Source organism: Typopeltis vanoorti, chromosome 5 (assembly GCF_054136105.1).
Source record: "Typopeltis vanoorti isolate ZY-2024b chromosome 5, IOZ_Tvanoo_1.0, whole genome shotgun sequence".
NCBI lineage: Eukaryota > Metazoa > Arthropoda > Arachnida > Uropygi > Thelyphonidae > Typopeltis > Typopeltis vanoorti.
In genome coordinates, this window is record NC_143553.1 from 164,606,530 (window position 1) to 164,620,375 (window position 13,846).

Genomic DNA, 13,846 nt, shown 5'->3' on the forward strand with positions numbered 1-13,846 from the left:
GCAGGATCAGCTAGGCTTGCAACACTTGCAGGCGCAAACTTGACTTGTTTTCTGTTTGCTTACTTGGGAAATGGAGTAAAACCAGGTTTAAAATGGCTTGGTATCTTTAACATTGAACTCTCATCTCCATTCCCATGCCCAATCACTCAGTTTATTCAAGTCTTCTTGAAGGCCACAACATCTTCTCTATTCTTCATGGTTTGTCCCAACTTTGCATCATCTGCAAACAACTGAATATTATTATTATTATTCGTGATACCTCCAAGGAGTCCAAAGACTCATTGCGAGAGGACACCTACAGCTGTCTCAACCGCTACACCAAACCTCTACTACGAATCATCTCCACCAACGCCATCTACTGCCCCCTTCCACCACTACCAGTATTTTTTGTCTGTAAATCTCCATCCAAATCTTCACTAATATCATTAATATACAGGTTAAACAGCAATGGCCCTAAAACAGACCCCTGAGGCACACGCCTTTCCTTTTCCTGGATATCACTCCCCCACACACAACTTGTTGATACCTATCAGATAGCCAGTCTCGAATCCAATGCACTAATCTTATATCCAACCCCATCCACTCCAGTTTGACTATCAACTTATCATGTGGTAATCTATCAAAAGCCTTTGCAAAATCTAAGTATATTACTGTATATCCTTCTCCTCTGTCCGTGGAAGCAATCACCTTATTGTAATAAGTAAGTAGATTACTAAAACATGACCTCCCTTTAGTAAATCCATGCTGTCCATGAAAGATCTCTAACTTTAAAATGTCATATAATAATAATAAAGAAATTCAAGATTCAAAGATAACTGAATGCAAGTGAAAATTTAAGCAACTGAGCTTGTTTTACAGTATCCGTTGATTTAAGACAAGTTTTAAAGTGTTCAAACCATGTTTCCATTCATTTTTCAAATTGCTGCTACATGCCGTAAGGTGTCACATCTACAAAAAAGACAATTAATTAGCTATATATCACAGTTTCATATTGTTACTAATTTATGATGAAATATTTCAAAAACTTTTGAAATTCACTCTTTAAATAAAAATCCTTATTTGATAGAACTTTTTGTATTGCATATTTAAATTCAACACCTTAAATATAAAGGAAACTGTGAGCAAGAGGGTGAGGAGTGGTTTCTTTGCGTGGAGGGTGGTTGAACCGGGGAATGCATTGCCTGATGGAGTGGTGAGAGCGAGAACGGTCAATGAGTTTAAGGAGTGGTATGATAGACTTTGTGTTTCTTAGGGGGGGGGATCTCCCCTCAATGAGTCTTGACAGACTTTATGTTCTTAGGAAGGACCTCCCATGATGAGTCTTTCGACTCCATGGAGGCCTGAATAATAATAATAATTAGTATCTCTTAATCATTCATCTTAGAAATGAAAGGAGAATTTAATAAGTTTAATACATATTAACTTAATTTTTTGCAAAAATGTATGATCTCATCAGATCATATATTTATACAAGTATCTTCTCATCAGATGATAAGATAATATTTATGGAAGCAAGCTGTACATAAACAGTGAAGAGGGGGAGTAAGAAGTGATGTTTTAAACTAATGAATGGAAAGGAGTGCATTGCCAGTAATTGGTGGGAGCTGAAGGATGGAATGCATTTAAAGGGAGGCTTGATAGCCATATCTAGGTTTGCTCTTTCAGGTTGGGCCATTGAGCTCTTTCAGGTCATAATATAGAATGATATATTTTTAGTAAGTTTAAGGGACATGGAATATAAGATATAAGTAGGACATGCCTTTAATAGCACCTTTCTAAGTAAGAACTTGTGCATGGTCTTGAAGTATGCTAGAATTATTTTAACAGTTTTAATCTGTTTTATGCTTTTCTTTTTTATTTATATTTTTCTATTTTTCACTCTATTGATAATATCAGATTTTCACTCTTAAATATAATTACACTCAAGATTAGTTGAGCAGATCATCTGTAAGTGTGGACTTTGAACAAGCAAACAGAATTACTTCACCATTATTTATCAGTCTGTACTAAACAGTATCTAGTGTCTCCCTTTCTATCTCAGACTGTTATCTGCATTCATTACTATGGATTAAATGATAGGTTTGAATATGGAAAGGTAGCTATTCAGCAGTATTGTCTGTTTATCTTTTCTTTTCTTTCTTTTAATGAGATTTAGGCTTTTTATTGGTATGTACTTGACATTATGTATTTGTGTAGTGGGGATTTTCAACCTGGAAGTTATTTGTTTGAAACAGTTCACATTGTTATAAAGAATGTTGGTTGGAAACAAATATGTCTGGAAAATCATAATTTTTAGTATTGCCAAGATATTTTACATCATGTTAAACTTCCTAAATGGATGTGAGAGTAGTTCTAGTTGAGACCATTCATGATTCCCCTCCCCCCCCACAGTGTATTAGTTTACTGTATACCATATCATACATAAGAATTGCTCAATAATTTTATTTATTATTCATATATAGAATAAGAAATATTTCATGTCCTTTATTTTAGAAACATAATCTGTGTATTTATTAAGAAAATTTAATCTTCTAGCTGGGTAAGAAAGTTAAAAAATTATAATAATATTGGATATAAGAAGTAAGCTAAGCAGGAAAGAAACAGTCTTCTTTTGCTTACTAAGCAAGAAAGATTGTTATTATTACTGTTAAAATCAAATATTCTTGGAGTAAAAGATTTAGTCTGAAACAAGCATTATTCCCATCCTGTTATTGACTCATTTGGTGATGGAACTGAAAAAAAAAAAAAAAATCAGATATTTATATCTGCAATAAACAATTAACTAAACTTTTGAGTTTATTAAACACTTGTATAGTACTTAAGTGTAAAGAGCAAATAAGCTTCACATAAATAAGCTTCAAATAAACTTGTATAGTAACTTTTAATGCTGACTAATGATACCTTGTTCATTACTTATTCGGGATGATTATTAATATTATAAATGTGAATGATGTGAGAGTGGTGCGTGGTATAACAGCTAGAATAGAGAATGTTGGTGCTAGTATAATGGCCTCCAAACACACATGGATTGTTATGTTTGTACACAAATCCAAGGAGTGTTCAAAACAAGAGAGCTAAGGTTGTTGCATTGATTGAGTCAGCATGCCCAAAGATAATTGGAATAAGGATCCTTATTCCAATATTCTTTGGGATATATATATATATATGCTTCTAAACTCACCATATCTGACAAAAGCAATGTATAACTGCATACCAAAGGTGAAGCAGATAAATAGAGTAGGAGTGAAATGGATGAACACTGAAGGTAAGCAAGCTGTGCTGGAAAAGAAATTGTTATGGAGCAGGTATAAGATGGTTGGTTAGTGGTGATTGGATCCATACAGAGTATAAGGTGCAGGCTAGAAAGGTGATGAGCATGGTAAAGAAAGAAAAAGTGCAGTATGAGAGGAGATTGGCTGGTCAGGCAAAGGTTAACTCAAGGAAATTTTTTCATTATATGGCAAGCAAGAGAAAGAATAATTATGGCTGGTTAACACTGCTGGATAGTCATGGCAGCAGAATAACAACTCCAAAGGATGTAGTGGAATTATTGACAAGCACTTTATCTGCATATATCATGCTGATGTAAATGATGACAATATATAGATGAGAGACAAGTATTAGGAGAATTTGAAGTGAAAGAATGAGAGGTGTATTAGATGTTGGTTATCATTAGATATGAATAAAGCTGTGGGAAATGAATGACATATTACCATGTATTCTTAAGGAATGTGCACCACAGTTGCTATGCCTTGATCTCATTATTTAATGAAAGTCTTGCAGTGGATAGGGTTCCTAAAGAGTGGAAAGAAGGCAAAATAGTACCACTCTACAAGCATGGTTCTAGGACAGAAGTCTTCAACTATAGGCCAGTCTGTATAACTACTGTTGTGGGTCAAGGTGTTGGAGAGATTGGTGAGGAATATAATACAGGATTGGGTTAATGGACATGGCATTCTTTATGATAGTTAGCATGGATTTGTAAAGGGTAGGGCCTGTTTTAGCAGTTTACTTACATTTTATTATAAGGTAACAAGTGTGTTTAATTAGGGAGAATCATATACAGCGATATTCTTGGACTTGACAAAAGCATTTGATAGATTACCACATGATAAGTTCGTGTAAGAGATGCAGAGCATGGGAATAGATAGTATATTGGTTAGATGGATCAGAGATTGGCTCTCTGAATGATCCCAGCAGATTGTGCATGATGGAGCAGTGCTTCAAAAAATGAGGGTAACCAGTGGCATGCACCAGGGTTCTGTTCTTGAGCCTCTGCTGTTTAACTTGTTTATAAATGATATATCATGGGGACTGACTGGGATCTTTAGTTGTTTGGTGATGTCTGCTGATGTTAATTCCCTTCTGGAAGATTTGAATAGACACTTTACTTGGACAAAAAGATTGGGTCATAGTTTTAATATCAATAAGTGCAAGATGTTGCATTTTGGAGTGCAGAAATATAAGGCTGTGTCCTATATCGGCAGTGCTGTACTGCAGGAAGTGGATGAGATTAGAGATTTGTTGACAGTAGACTGATGTTTATAGGGCGTATTGCTAGTGTTGCAAAGGCTGCACATTGCAGCTGCTATGATACGAAGTACTCTAGCATGTAAGGATAAGGAAGTGGTTGTGCCACTGTATAAGGCACTGGTCAGACCACACTTGGACTATTGTGCTCAAATCTGTTCATCTGGGTTTCAATGTGATGTGGAGACATTGGAGAAGGTTCTGAGCCAAATGACTAAGACAATGTCAGGACTTTGGAATGTTGGCTATGTGTATTACAAAGTTTGGTGTATAGAAGGAAAAGAGGTGATATGATGGAGAAATTTAAGTTAGTGAGAGGATTTTATCAGATTAACAGAGGGGATTATAAAAAATGTAGAAGGTGAGAGGTGAATAACCAGAGGTCATCCCTGGAAGTTATGTAAAAGTGTGGTGCAGAGGGTGTGAGGAGTAGATTTTTTAAAACGAAAAATATCAGTGAGTGGAACTCATTACTGGAATGTGTTGTTAATGGAAGGAGTGTTAAGGATTTTAATATTATTCTATATGATAAATATGTTGTCATTTGAATGAACTTCCCACAAGGAGTCAACTTCATGGAGGGTGTAATAATAATAATAGTAATATGTTCCATAAACTTTATTGCAGAAACTATAAATCTAGTGTTGTGTGTAAGCAAGGGTAAGGGAAAAACATTCTATTGATGTTTCATTTGAAAAGCTGGAAGTTGTAATTGTTAGGTCACATTTTGTGAAAAGGACTATTACTGAATATTGTTGTAAAGAAATTGGAAGAGGAAAAGTATGTTTAGTGGACTTGTAAAAGGATGTTGAAAATAGTTGTTAGTATGCTTTAACTTAATTAAAAGCAGAATAATGATGGATACCAGTTTAATAGAACATATAAAACAAAAAATATCAGAGAAAGAGAGTGAGTAAGTTCTGAGATTTCTTTAGGGAGACTTGAACAATATGAAATATGAACAACACTGAGAGAAAAAATATATATAATTCTATTTATTAAACTTGCTTAATATTTTGCTGGTTTTCTACCCGGCATCTTCAGAGCACAAATTACAACTGTGACAAGTGCACAACACTTGAGTAGATAGTTGTAGAAACAGGTGGAATTATAATGGAAAAATAACTCGTGTCCTAACATAAGGCATTAGGAGCCAGATAGTCATAATGTTAGTTTGGGAAGAGTTGGGCTATTTGGTCTCAGAATGACTGTCTTCCAGATTTTTGGCAAATTAATGCAGCCATACTTGTTGTGAGGTTGGGAGAGTGCTTCATAGTCAATGCTGATTCTAAAATAGTCTTTTAGACCTGTTGTGACTTTTGCGCAACAGAGATGTCTTCTTCCATGTAATCATTTATGAAGAAATATCCAGAGCTCTTGAAGATTTCTTCTTTTTTTGTTATTATCCATTTGGTCATAATGACAGTTGCATTTCTCTTATCAGCTTTGGTTATAATAATATTTCTTTGCTCCTGGCAGTTAGAAGTTTTGTTGGAATTTGCCACTCCCACATGAATTTTATTAGTTGATAGATCATAGATACCACATTCCATGCTAGTCATTATGGCAATCTTCTTAAAGATTCTCCCACATAATATCAAATTATAGATTTAGATCCTGCCAATCTCAAAAGAAAAACGTGTATAAATGCATAAAATAAAGTTACATCTTGGCCCAAAGAAATTACCAAACCACTAAATTCTTATCATGTCAATCCACCCCAAGCAGTGGTGCACCTTGAGGGGTGCAAGGGCCATGCCCCCCAAAAGGAAACAAAACGCTAGAAAATTTTCCAAAAATCTTTTCCTAATTAATAAAATTAATTATTTTTTTATTTATGTTGTATTGTGTCTTCTATTTCTGTACTACTTATGAATTAGCAATCATTGCAGATGCTCAGTCATATGTCGTATGTGTATATTCTCAAATCGTCTACTCAACTCACCCCCACCCAAGATTAAACCTTGAGTATGTTACTGACCCCAAGTATATGGGGTTCGCCAAAATTCGAATATGTGATGTCTCTCTTCCATTCTTCATTTAATAGATGACAGCATAGACAGCCCCACCTAGAAACTGGGCAAACATTTACCCAAATCACTTCTCCACAGGTAACCCTCCTTCATTCATTAAAATTCTCTTCCCTTTAAAGCATTAATAAAAAATCTTATCCTGACGGATTCTGATATCATGACTTTAGCATTACTTCATTGTTTACTAATGTATAGTTCGCCCACCGATTATAGATCCTTCGACACTTCTGCGCATCTCAGAAAAAGGAGAATCCATTCCGATAATAGGGCAATCAGTCCGTATTGTGGGATGAGTTGTTTATTATTACCGGTCGGAAAATTAACTTCTCTTTTATGATTATTGTAGTTAACTCTGTTGCTTGTATAACAGTTGGAAAATTTTACCTATAAAGCACGTGATTTCGCGTGTTGGCGACCAATTCGGACGTCCTTCATTTCTTTCTCCCCTTCAGCACGAATCGACTATTCTTGGAAAGACGCGAAGCAGGGACCTACAAACGGTGGGCGAACTATACCACTGACAGAAACCTTTGAGCTTATTAAGCCACATTTCCCATCTGACATGTTTGAGTTATTCATATTCACCATTTATTCTGCTTATTTTTCATAGAAAGAAAAAATATCAAACAGCTAAAATGGAACTGCAATAGGTTCCCCCCCCCCCACACACACACCACCACAAGTCAATTTATGTATGGAACATTTGGAATACCAAACACTCAACACATAAATCAATAGCTTGACCATGCTATGTAGGTGATATGTTTATTATTTAGACTCATGGCATAGACAGGTTAAATACAATTCTAGTACATTTAAATATTCAACATCCAAAAATACACTTCACTATAGAAAAAGAAAGTATCAATTGTCTCTCTTTCTACACACTAGTGACATGACTACCAAATGGTTTATTATCCTTTTCTGTTTATAGAAAAACCACACACACATGGGAAGATATTTACATATGTAATCATACCATCACCCTATCCCAACAGTATGGCAGCTAGTCTTGCTGGCCAAGTGGTTAGTGTATCTGCTCTCCAGCCAAGAAACTGCAGGTTCGAATCCCACCAAGGGTGTAGATGTTTGTCCTACTAACTAAATTACCATGTGTAGTGCTGTGTCCAGGTTCAGTAAGACCTTTGATGTCTTTGTGCAATAAAAAAAATCAAATAATAATAAAAACAGTATGGCATCCTCAAACACTTGCACACTTTCACAATGTTTATTTTAGTTAGTGGTTACAACCTTTATAAAATAGATAAAGGATTATGCACTATCCATTCCTCTGTAATCATCACGCAAGATCATAATAAACCATTTCCATCTCCCATCTCTTATATACAGGGTAGTCAGGTGAAGTTCTTACAAATATAATCTCTCAGGGCACAAACCACTTATTCAGATAGCCACTTTTATCTGTTCTGCTAAGGATCAACTCCATCCCCTTGCACATCCTAGAGTGTATAAAGTTCCTTGAGCCCTGCAGTTTAGCCCACTTTGGACAGTGATAGATCAGTTAACATCTGAAATCATCTGTGGCAAATTGCGATTGGCCGACCATGCTCTGAATATTCCCTCACACAAGACATCTGTGCTGCATAGAAGTCACCATAGGTCTGAGAGACTTTTTAGAATCAGCATTGGCTATGAAGCAATTCCTCAACAAGTATAGATGCATTAATTAGCCAAAGATCTGGGAGACCGTCATTTTGAGACTGTATATAGCCTGACTTTTCTAAACTAACTTTATGGTTATCCAGCCTGTAGAGGGCATCTTGTTATGACATCAGTTCTTTTTAAGTTACGGTTTGAATTGTTTCTACAGCTATCTTACTTGAGTACCGTGTGCTTGTCAAAGATGTAATTTATGCTGTGATGATGTTGGATAGAAAACCAGAGAAATAATAATAATAAATAAATAATCAGCTAATGCCTTTTATTCCCATATAGAGGAGTAGGCGAGGTCTTTTAACCCCGTCTAGCTTTTGGAGACTTAGTGGGCAGTTCAATCTCCACCGGTGGCCAATCAGAGATAGCTGGTCCATGACTGTCACTAATTATAAATGGCAACCGATGAAGAGATAGGTAAATAAGTGCTGCCATCTCTTGGTACCTAACCCACAGGATATGTTGCTGTCTGGAATAATGTGAGTTCTATGGTCAATTTTCTTGAGTTTATGGCGTGAAAAACTTGAGTTTCCAGGAGAAAAAAATTCCACTTGCCCATGCCAGAGATCGACTAACTTGGGAACTGGTCAAAGAAACGCTTAGAAAAAGTTCTTCCAGTTGGTGACTAGACTTGAACTTAAGTTTAACTTCGGGTGGCTTAGTGCAGAGGATGCAAGCACCAGTGTCACTGAGCTACACAGGCCTCATGAAATAATAATGAGTTCAATAAATTATTTATATATTTTTTATCTTGCTGTTTTGTATACCATTAATTATGGTTATGAATAATCAACGACACCATAATGTCACAGTCTTTGAGGAATATGTCTCAAGTTAGATTGGAAAGGCACAGGATCTTTCACATTGGAGGCAGTATAGCTAATAGGGAAGGAGAGAGAGAGAGCTTTATCTAAGTATTTGGTCTATTCATAAGTGGAGAACCAATACTTATGGACATTAGTTAGTCATTCATTGTTTTTCAGTGTGATTGAATGAAAGGACACAGAACTAATAATACAACAGTGTTGTATGTGGGTAAGCGATTAAGGAGAAAAAGTAGCCTTATTGATATGTTTCTTAAACAGTTGGAGGTTACACTCAGAGGGAAAAACAGTATGGGAGAGATTTTTCCATAGAATAGAGTTGGATGGAATGGAGGCAGAAGATAAGTTTATTTGATATGTTTGGATTTGGACCTTGTATGATTGTTGGCCAGTGGCTGCTGTTTTTCTTATGTGGTATGAAGAAAGTAGAGGAATGGTAGGGGCTAATTCAGAGGAGCAATGTCCATGAAAGTATCTATAGAAAATGCTGAGAGCAAAAATGTGGGAAAGTGGCTGAAGGAAGCAGAGCATGTGAGGGCAGTGTCATCTATTAAGTGGATCACCCTCTTCTGTATATCATCAAGAATTCTTTGGGAGGTTTTGGATGCATCTACAACAAATGTGAGAACAGTATTCCAAGGTTGGTCAAATCTAAGACTTACAGAGTGCTAGGGGTTGATCAGAAGAGAAGTCATTTTTTGAAGAAGAAGAAGAAGAAAAGAACACTGAATTGTTTAGCAGCTGAGGAGGATAAACTGGATCAGCCCATGAGGAGAAAGAAAGCTGATCTTGAAAGGAAATTGGATCATTATCAAAAGTAAGTGGGAGCAAAGTAGGAACTTTTTTGCTTGTAATAAGACAAGCCTGAGTTTTTATATCATTGAAATTCATTATGTTGTTTTCATCCATTTCAGAATGATGAGGAGATCCAAAGGCATCAATCATTTGAGTACTACAGGGTTTCTGGAATGAGGAAGAGGAATGGAAAATACTGTCATCAGCAGAACTATGAATAGAAATTTGAAGTAGGAGAGAGAGATGGTCATTAACGTCAAGAAAGAACATTGGTGAGAGCACTTAACCTTGGGGTACTCAAGCATTGATAAAGAAATCTAATGAGAGGAAGTCATTCACCACAACATGCAGTGAATGACCAGTGAGGAAGCTGGCAGTTTAATCACAAAGTGCAGTAGGAAGGCTGTAAGAGGGAAGCTTGTTAAGAAGCCTCGATGCCAGGCACAATATAATGCCTTTGAAATATTGAGAGTAACCACATGGATTTCTCCAAATCTTTACATGGCATATGTTCAAAGGTGGGTGAGATTAGCAAGCACCTGAAAATCCATATTGTAGACACTAATCAATGAATGTCCATCAATATTCCTTCTAATTTTTGCTGGCCATGTTGTATGAAAAACATTTTGTGTGTCTGAGAAAAACATTCTGTTTGTCTGCACCAACTGAGTCTGAGATGAAACAAGTTTCATCTCAGACTTTGTTGGTGCAGTAACTTGTACATACTTTTCTTTGATGTTGGCATTGCCATTTAAACACATTTGCCCAACCATTCGAATTTAAACTAATTTGCAGGTATTTTCCACTTTAATTTTGACAGTGACATTTTGAAGCTTTAACACACTCAAGACCTTTAATGAGTCAGGAGTTTGCTGCAGAGTGGAAAATGAAGGCTTTCATTCCTATAAGGATTATTTCAGTGCAGATTTGGATTAGAAGAGTGAAAACAGTCATCTGGCCATGGAAGAGAGCCATAAATATTCTGGAGGTCATCCCATTTGGCACAATTATAGTCCCATAGAGTTCAAGGCTGAGATTGGCTGAACTGTAGGGAAAGAGATCTGGATAAGATTGTGGTCACATTTGGCAAGAGGAGAGCAAAAATCCACAGTGTATTTGGAGGAAGAGCTAATTAAGAAAAGTCAAAGTTGGAAGAATGATGATTGTCTGGTATCTGGTTGGTAGATCAACCAACCAGATCAACTATTTGTGATAGATCATGATGATGGCAAATAATTCAGCTTCCCTTCTGACTTGATTCGTGAAGTTGGATCGGGGGGGGGGGGGCAGTTTGTGTTAAGGACGTTAAAATCTTCTAGGAAGACACTCTCACAATTTTGGTAATTAGTTTATATGAAATCAGTTTTTAGTGATAAGTAGTCGAAAAAGGGCAGCATTGTCGTCAGAGTTGGGGGAACAGTAAATGCAGCAAATGAAGGCTATGAAGGTAAGGAAATTTTGAGCCAGATCAAATCAAAAAGCAGAGATTCCAGGTTTGGATTGCCTTTGGCTAACCTGAACCCTACCCACTGCAAGACTTTCATTAAATTAACAGGTCAGGGGCATAGCCAACTGTGATGCACATTCCTTAAGAATATGTGGCGATATGTCATCCATTCACACATCCTTATTAACATCCAAGGCAACCAACTTCTGATAGACATCTGATTCCTTCACTTCCAATTATCCTAATACTTGCCTTTCTTCTATATATTGCACAGCATTTACACCACTATGATATGCACTGATAAAGTGCTTGTTCAATAATTCCACTATATTGAATGAGCAATTGTTAATCTGCTGCCATGATTATCCACTTGTGTTAATCTGCCATAATTATTCTTCTTCTTCTTGCTTGCCATAGAGCGGAAAAACTCCCTTGAGTTAACGTTAGTCTGACCAGCCAATCTCCTCTCATTCTGCACCTTTTCTTTCTTTACCATGATTGTCACCTTTCTAGCCTGCATTTTAAACTCTTCATGGATCTGATCACCACCAACTGTTTTGTACTTCCTCCATAACATTTTCTTTTCCAGCACAGCTTGCTTGATTTTACTGTTCATCCATTTCACTCCTATTCTATTTACTTGCTAGAATAGATTTTTTTTTTCCATGCTTCTTTTCTGCTCAGCTCTTCTACCCAATGCACTGATGCTAACTGACTACAGAGCTTGGTATAATCACCTGCTTTATACTTCCACATGTATCCATTTTTGGCAGTAACATTTTCTTATTTCATTACTTCCCAAACAAGTACCTCATGATCACTCTCTCACCAACCGGTAGCAGTATCAACACCTCGTTAACAATTACATCTTGTGAAAGTATTATGAAATCGAAAAGATTAAAGCCTCTACTTGCTTCAATCACATGCTGCTTAAGATGCTTATCACTCAGAAATTCCACCAACTCGCTCTCCTTGTTCCCATGCACTATCTCCTCCTTCCATTCTATATTCCTGTAATTAAAGTCTCCCATCAAGATCACCTTCTTTTTGCATGCCCAACTGATTTGCCCAAAATTTCACAATCAGTATTCTCTGCATTCCCTGGCCTATAACTGCGTCCTATCAGATATACTAACTTGTTTATTTCAACTTCACACCACACAGATTCTAAATTTTTGCATAACCTATTGACTTCTACCCTTTGTAGACACCATTTCTCTGCAATCATGAACAGCACTCCCTCTCCTCTTTTCACATTTCTATCTTTCTGGAAAATTATTTTGAGGAAAGAGAGGAGTTGTATGCGAGAGACCTCTTACATTTGAATGAGGAAGGACGTAGGCATCTGGAGAGATTGCTGTTCTGAACGAGTCAGTGTGTCCCAGGGAGGATGATAGCAGGGGTGACCTCTTGTGGGAATAGATGCTTGGGAGAAGGGAGACGACATCAGGTAACACTGAGCCTAGTGGAGTCTAGAGGGGATAATGCTGGGTATAGAAACAACGCCATTTATATGCTTTATACTAATGCCAGGAGTGTCCGGAATAAGGGAGAGAAATAGGTGGCGCAGATAGCATCAGCCTGGCCAAACATTATTGGGATCACTGAGATGTGGTTGACAGAAGAGGATATAATAACAAGAATAGAAGTCGCTGGGTACAGCATTTTTCGGCAGGATAGGAGGGAAAAGTGTGGTAGTGGGGCACTGCTTATGATAAGTGATGACCTATGTCCTCTAAGAGTGGAGGCTTTGGAAGGCAGCGAGACAAATGATTTTGAGAGCATATGGTGTGAGGTAGAGGTGGGCAAGACAGGATATTTAGTGGGGGTGTTGCTACAGACCCAGGAGCACAGAGGATGGGGACCAGGAGATGTTTAGACAGTTAAGTTTGGCAAGTGCAAGAAGAATGATTGTTATGGTAGATTTTAACTACAGTAGTATAAATTAGAGAGAGAAAGAAACATGTAGCAATAGAGGAATGGAATTTCTAGAATTCTTGAGGGACAAATATCTTAGGCAACATGTAACAGAGGGAACAAAAGGTTCAAGAGTTTTGGATTTGGTTATGGCATCAGAAGAGTTGATAATAACTGAGATGACATTTCTTCCACCAGTTGGAGAGTGACCATATGGTTTTGACTTGGAAAATGAATAGACATGCAGGAGTATCAAAGAGACAGGAACTTATGTGGAATTATAAAGCAGGTGATTATAATAGTCTTAGATGTCAACTTCGGGAAGTTTCGTGGAGGGAGGAATTGGAAGGCCGGGATATCACCAGTGCGTGGGACATTGTGAAAGAATATTTGTTATCAGCAATGGTAAGTTGTATACCACGAGTGAAGAAGAGGACGCAATTTGGAATAAAGTGGATGACAAACAATACTAAACAGGAATTGCATGCGAAAAAGAGGCTATGGAAGAGATATAAGGAGACAGGTGAAGAGAAGATGCATGAAGAATATAAGACACAGGCCAGAAGAGTGACTAGTGTGGTAAGGAAATCGAAACTGGAATATGAGAGGAGATTGGCCCTAAGATC

At 37.0% G+C, this 13,846-nt stretch overlaps 1 protein-coding gene across 4 annotated transcripts in view; it reads left to right on the top strand.

The window, feature by feature from the left end:
• LOC150107025 (MFS-type transporter SLC18B1-like) overlaps window positions 1–13,846 on the top strand; it is a 508,245-nt gene that overhangs the window by 7,802 nt on the left and 486,597 nt on the right. Inside the window, exon 1 of one of the 4 annotated variants that reach the window (XM_090392901.1) lies at window positions 2,080–2,095. The exons of 2 other annotated variants lie outside the window; for them this stretch is intronic. The gene's annotated coding sequence lies outside the window, so the exon portion shown is untranslated. Of the gene's footprint in view, window positions 1–2,079; window positions 2,096–2,320; window positions 2,393–13,846 lie in introns of those variants that run through there. One more of the 4 variants, XM_090392900.1, reaches the window with a different exon arrangement.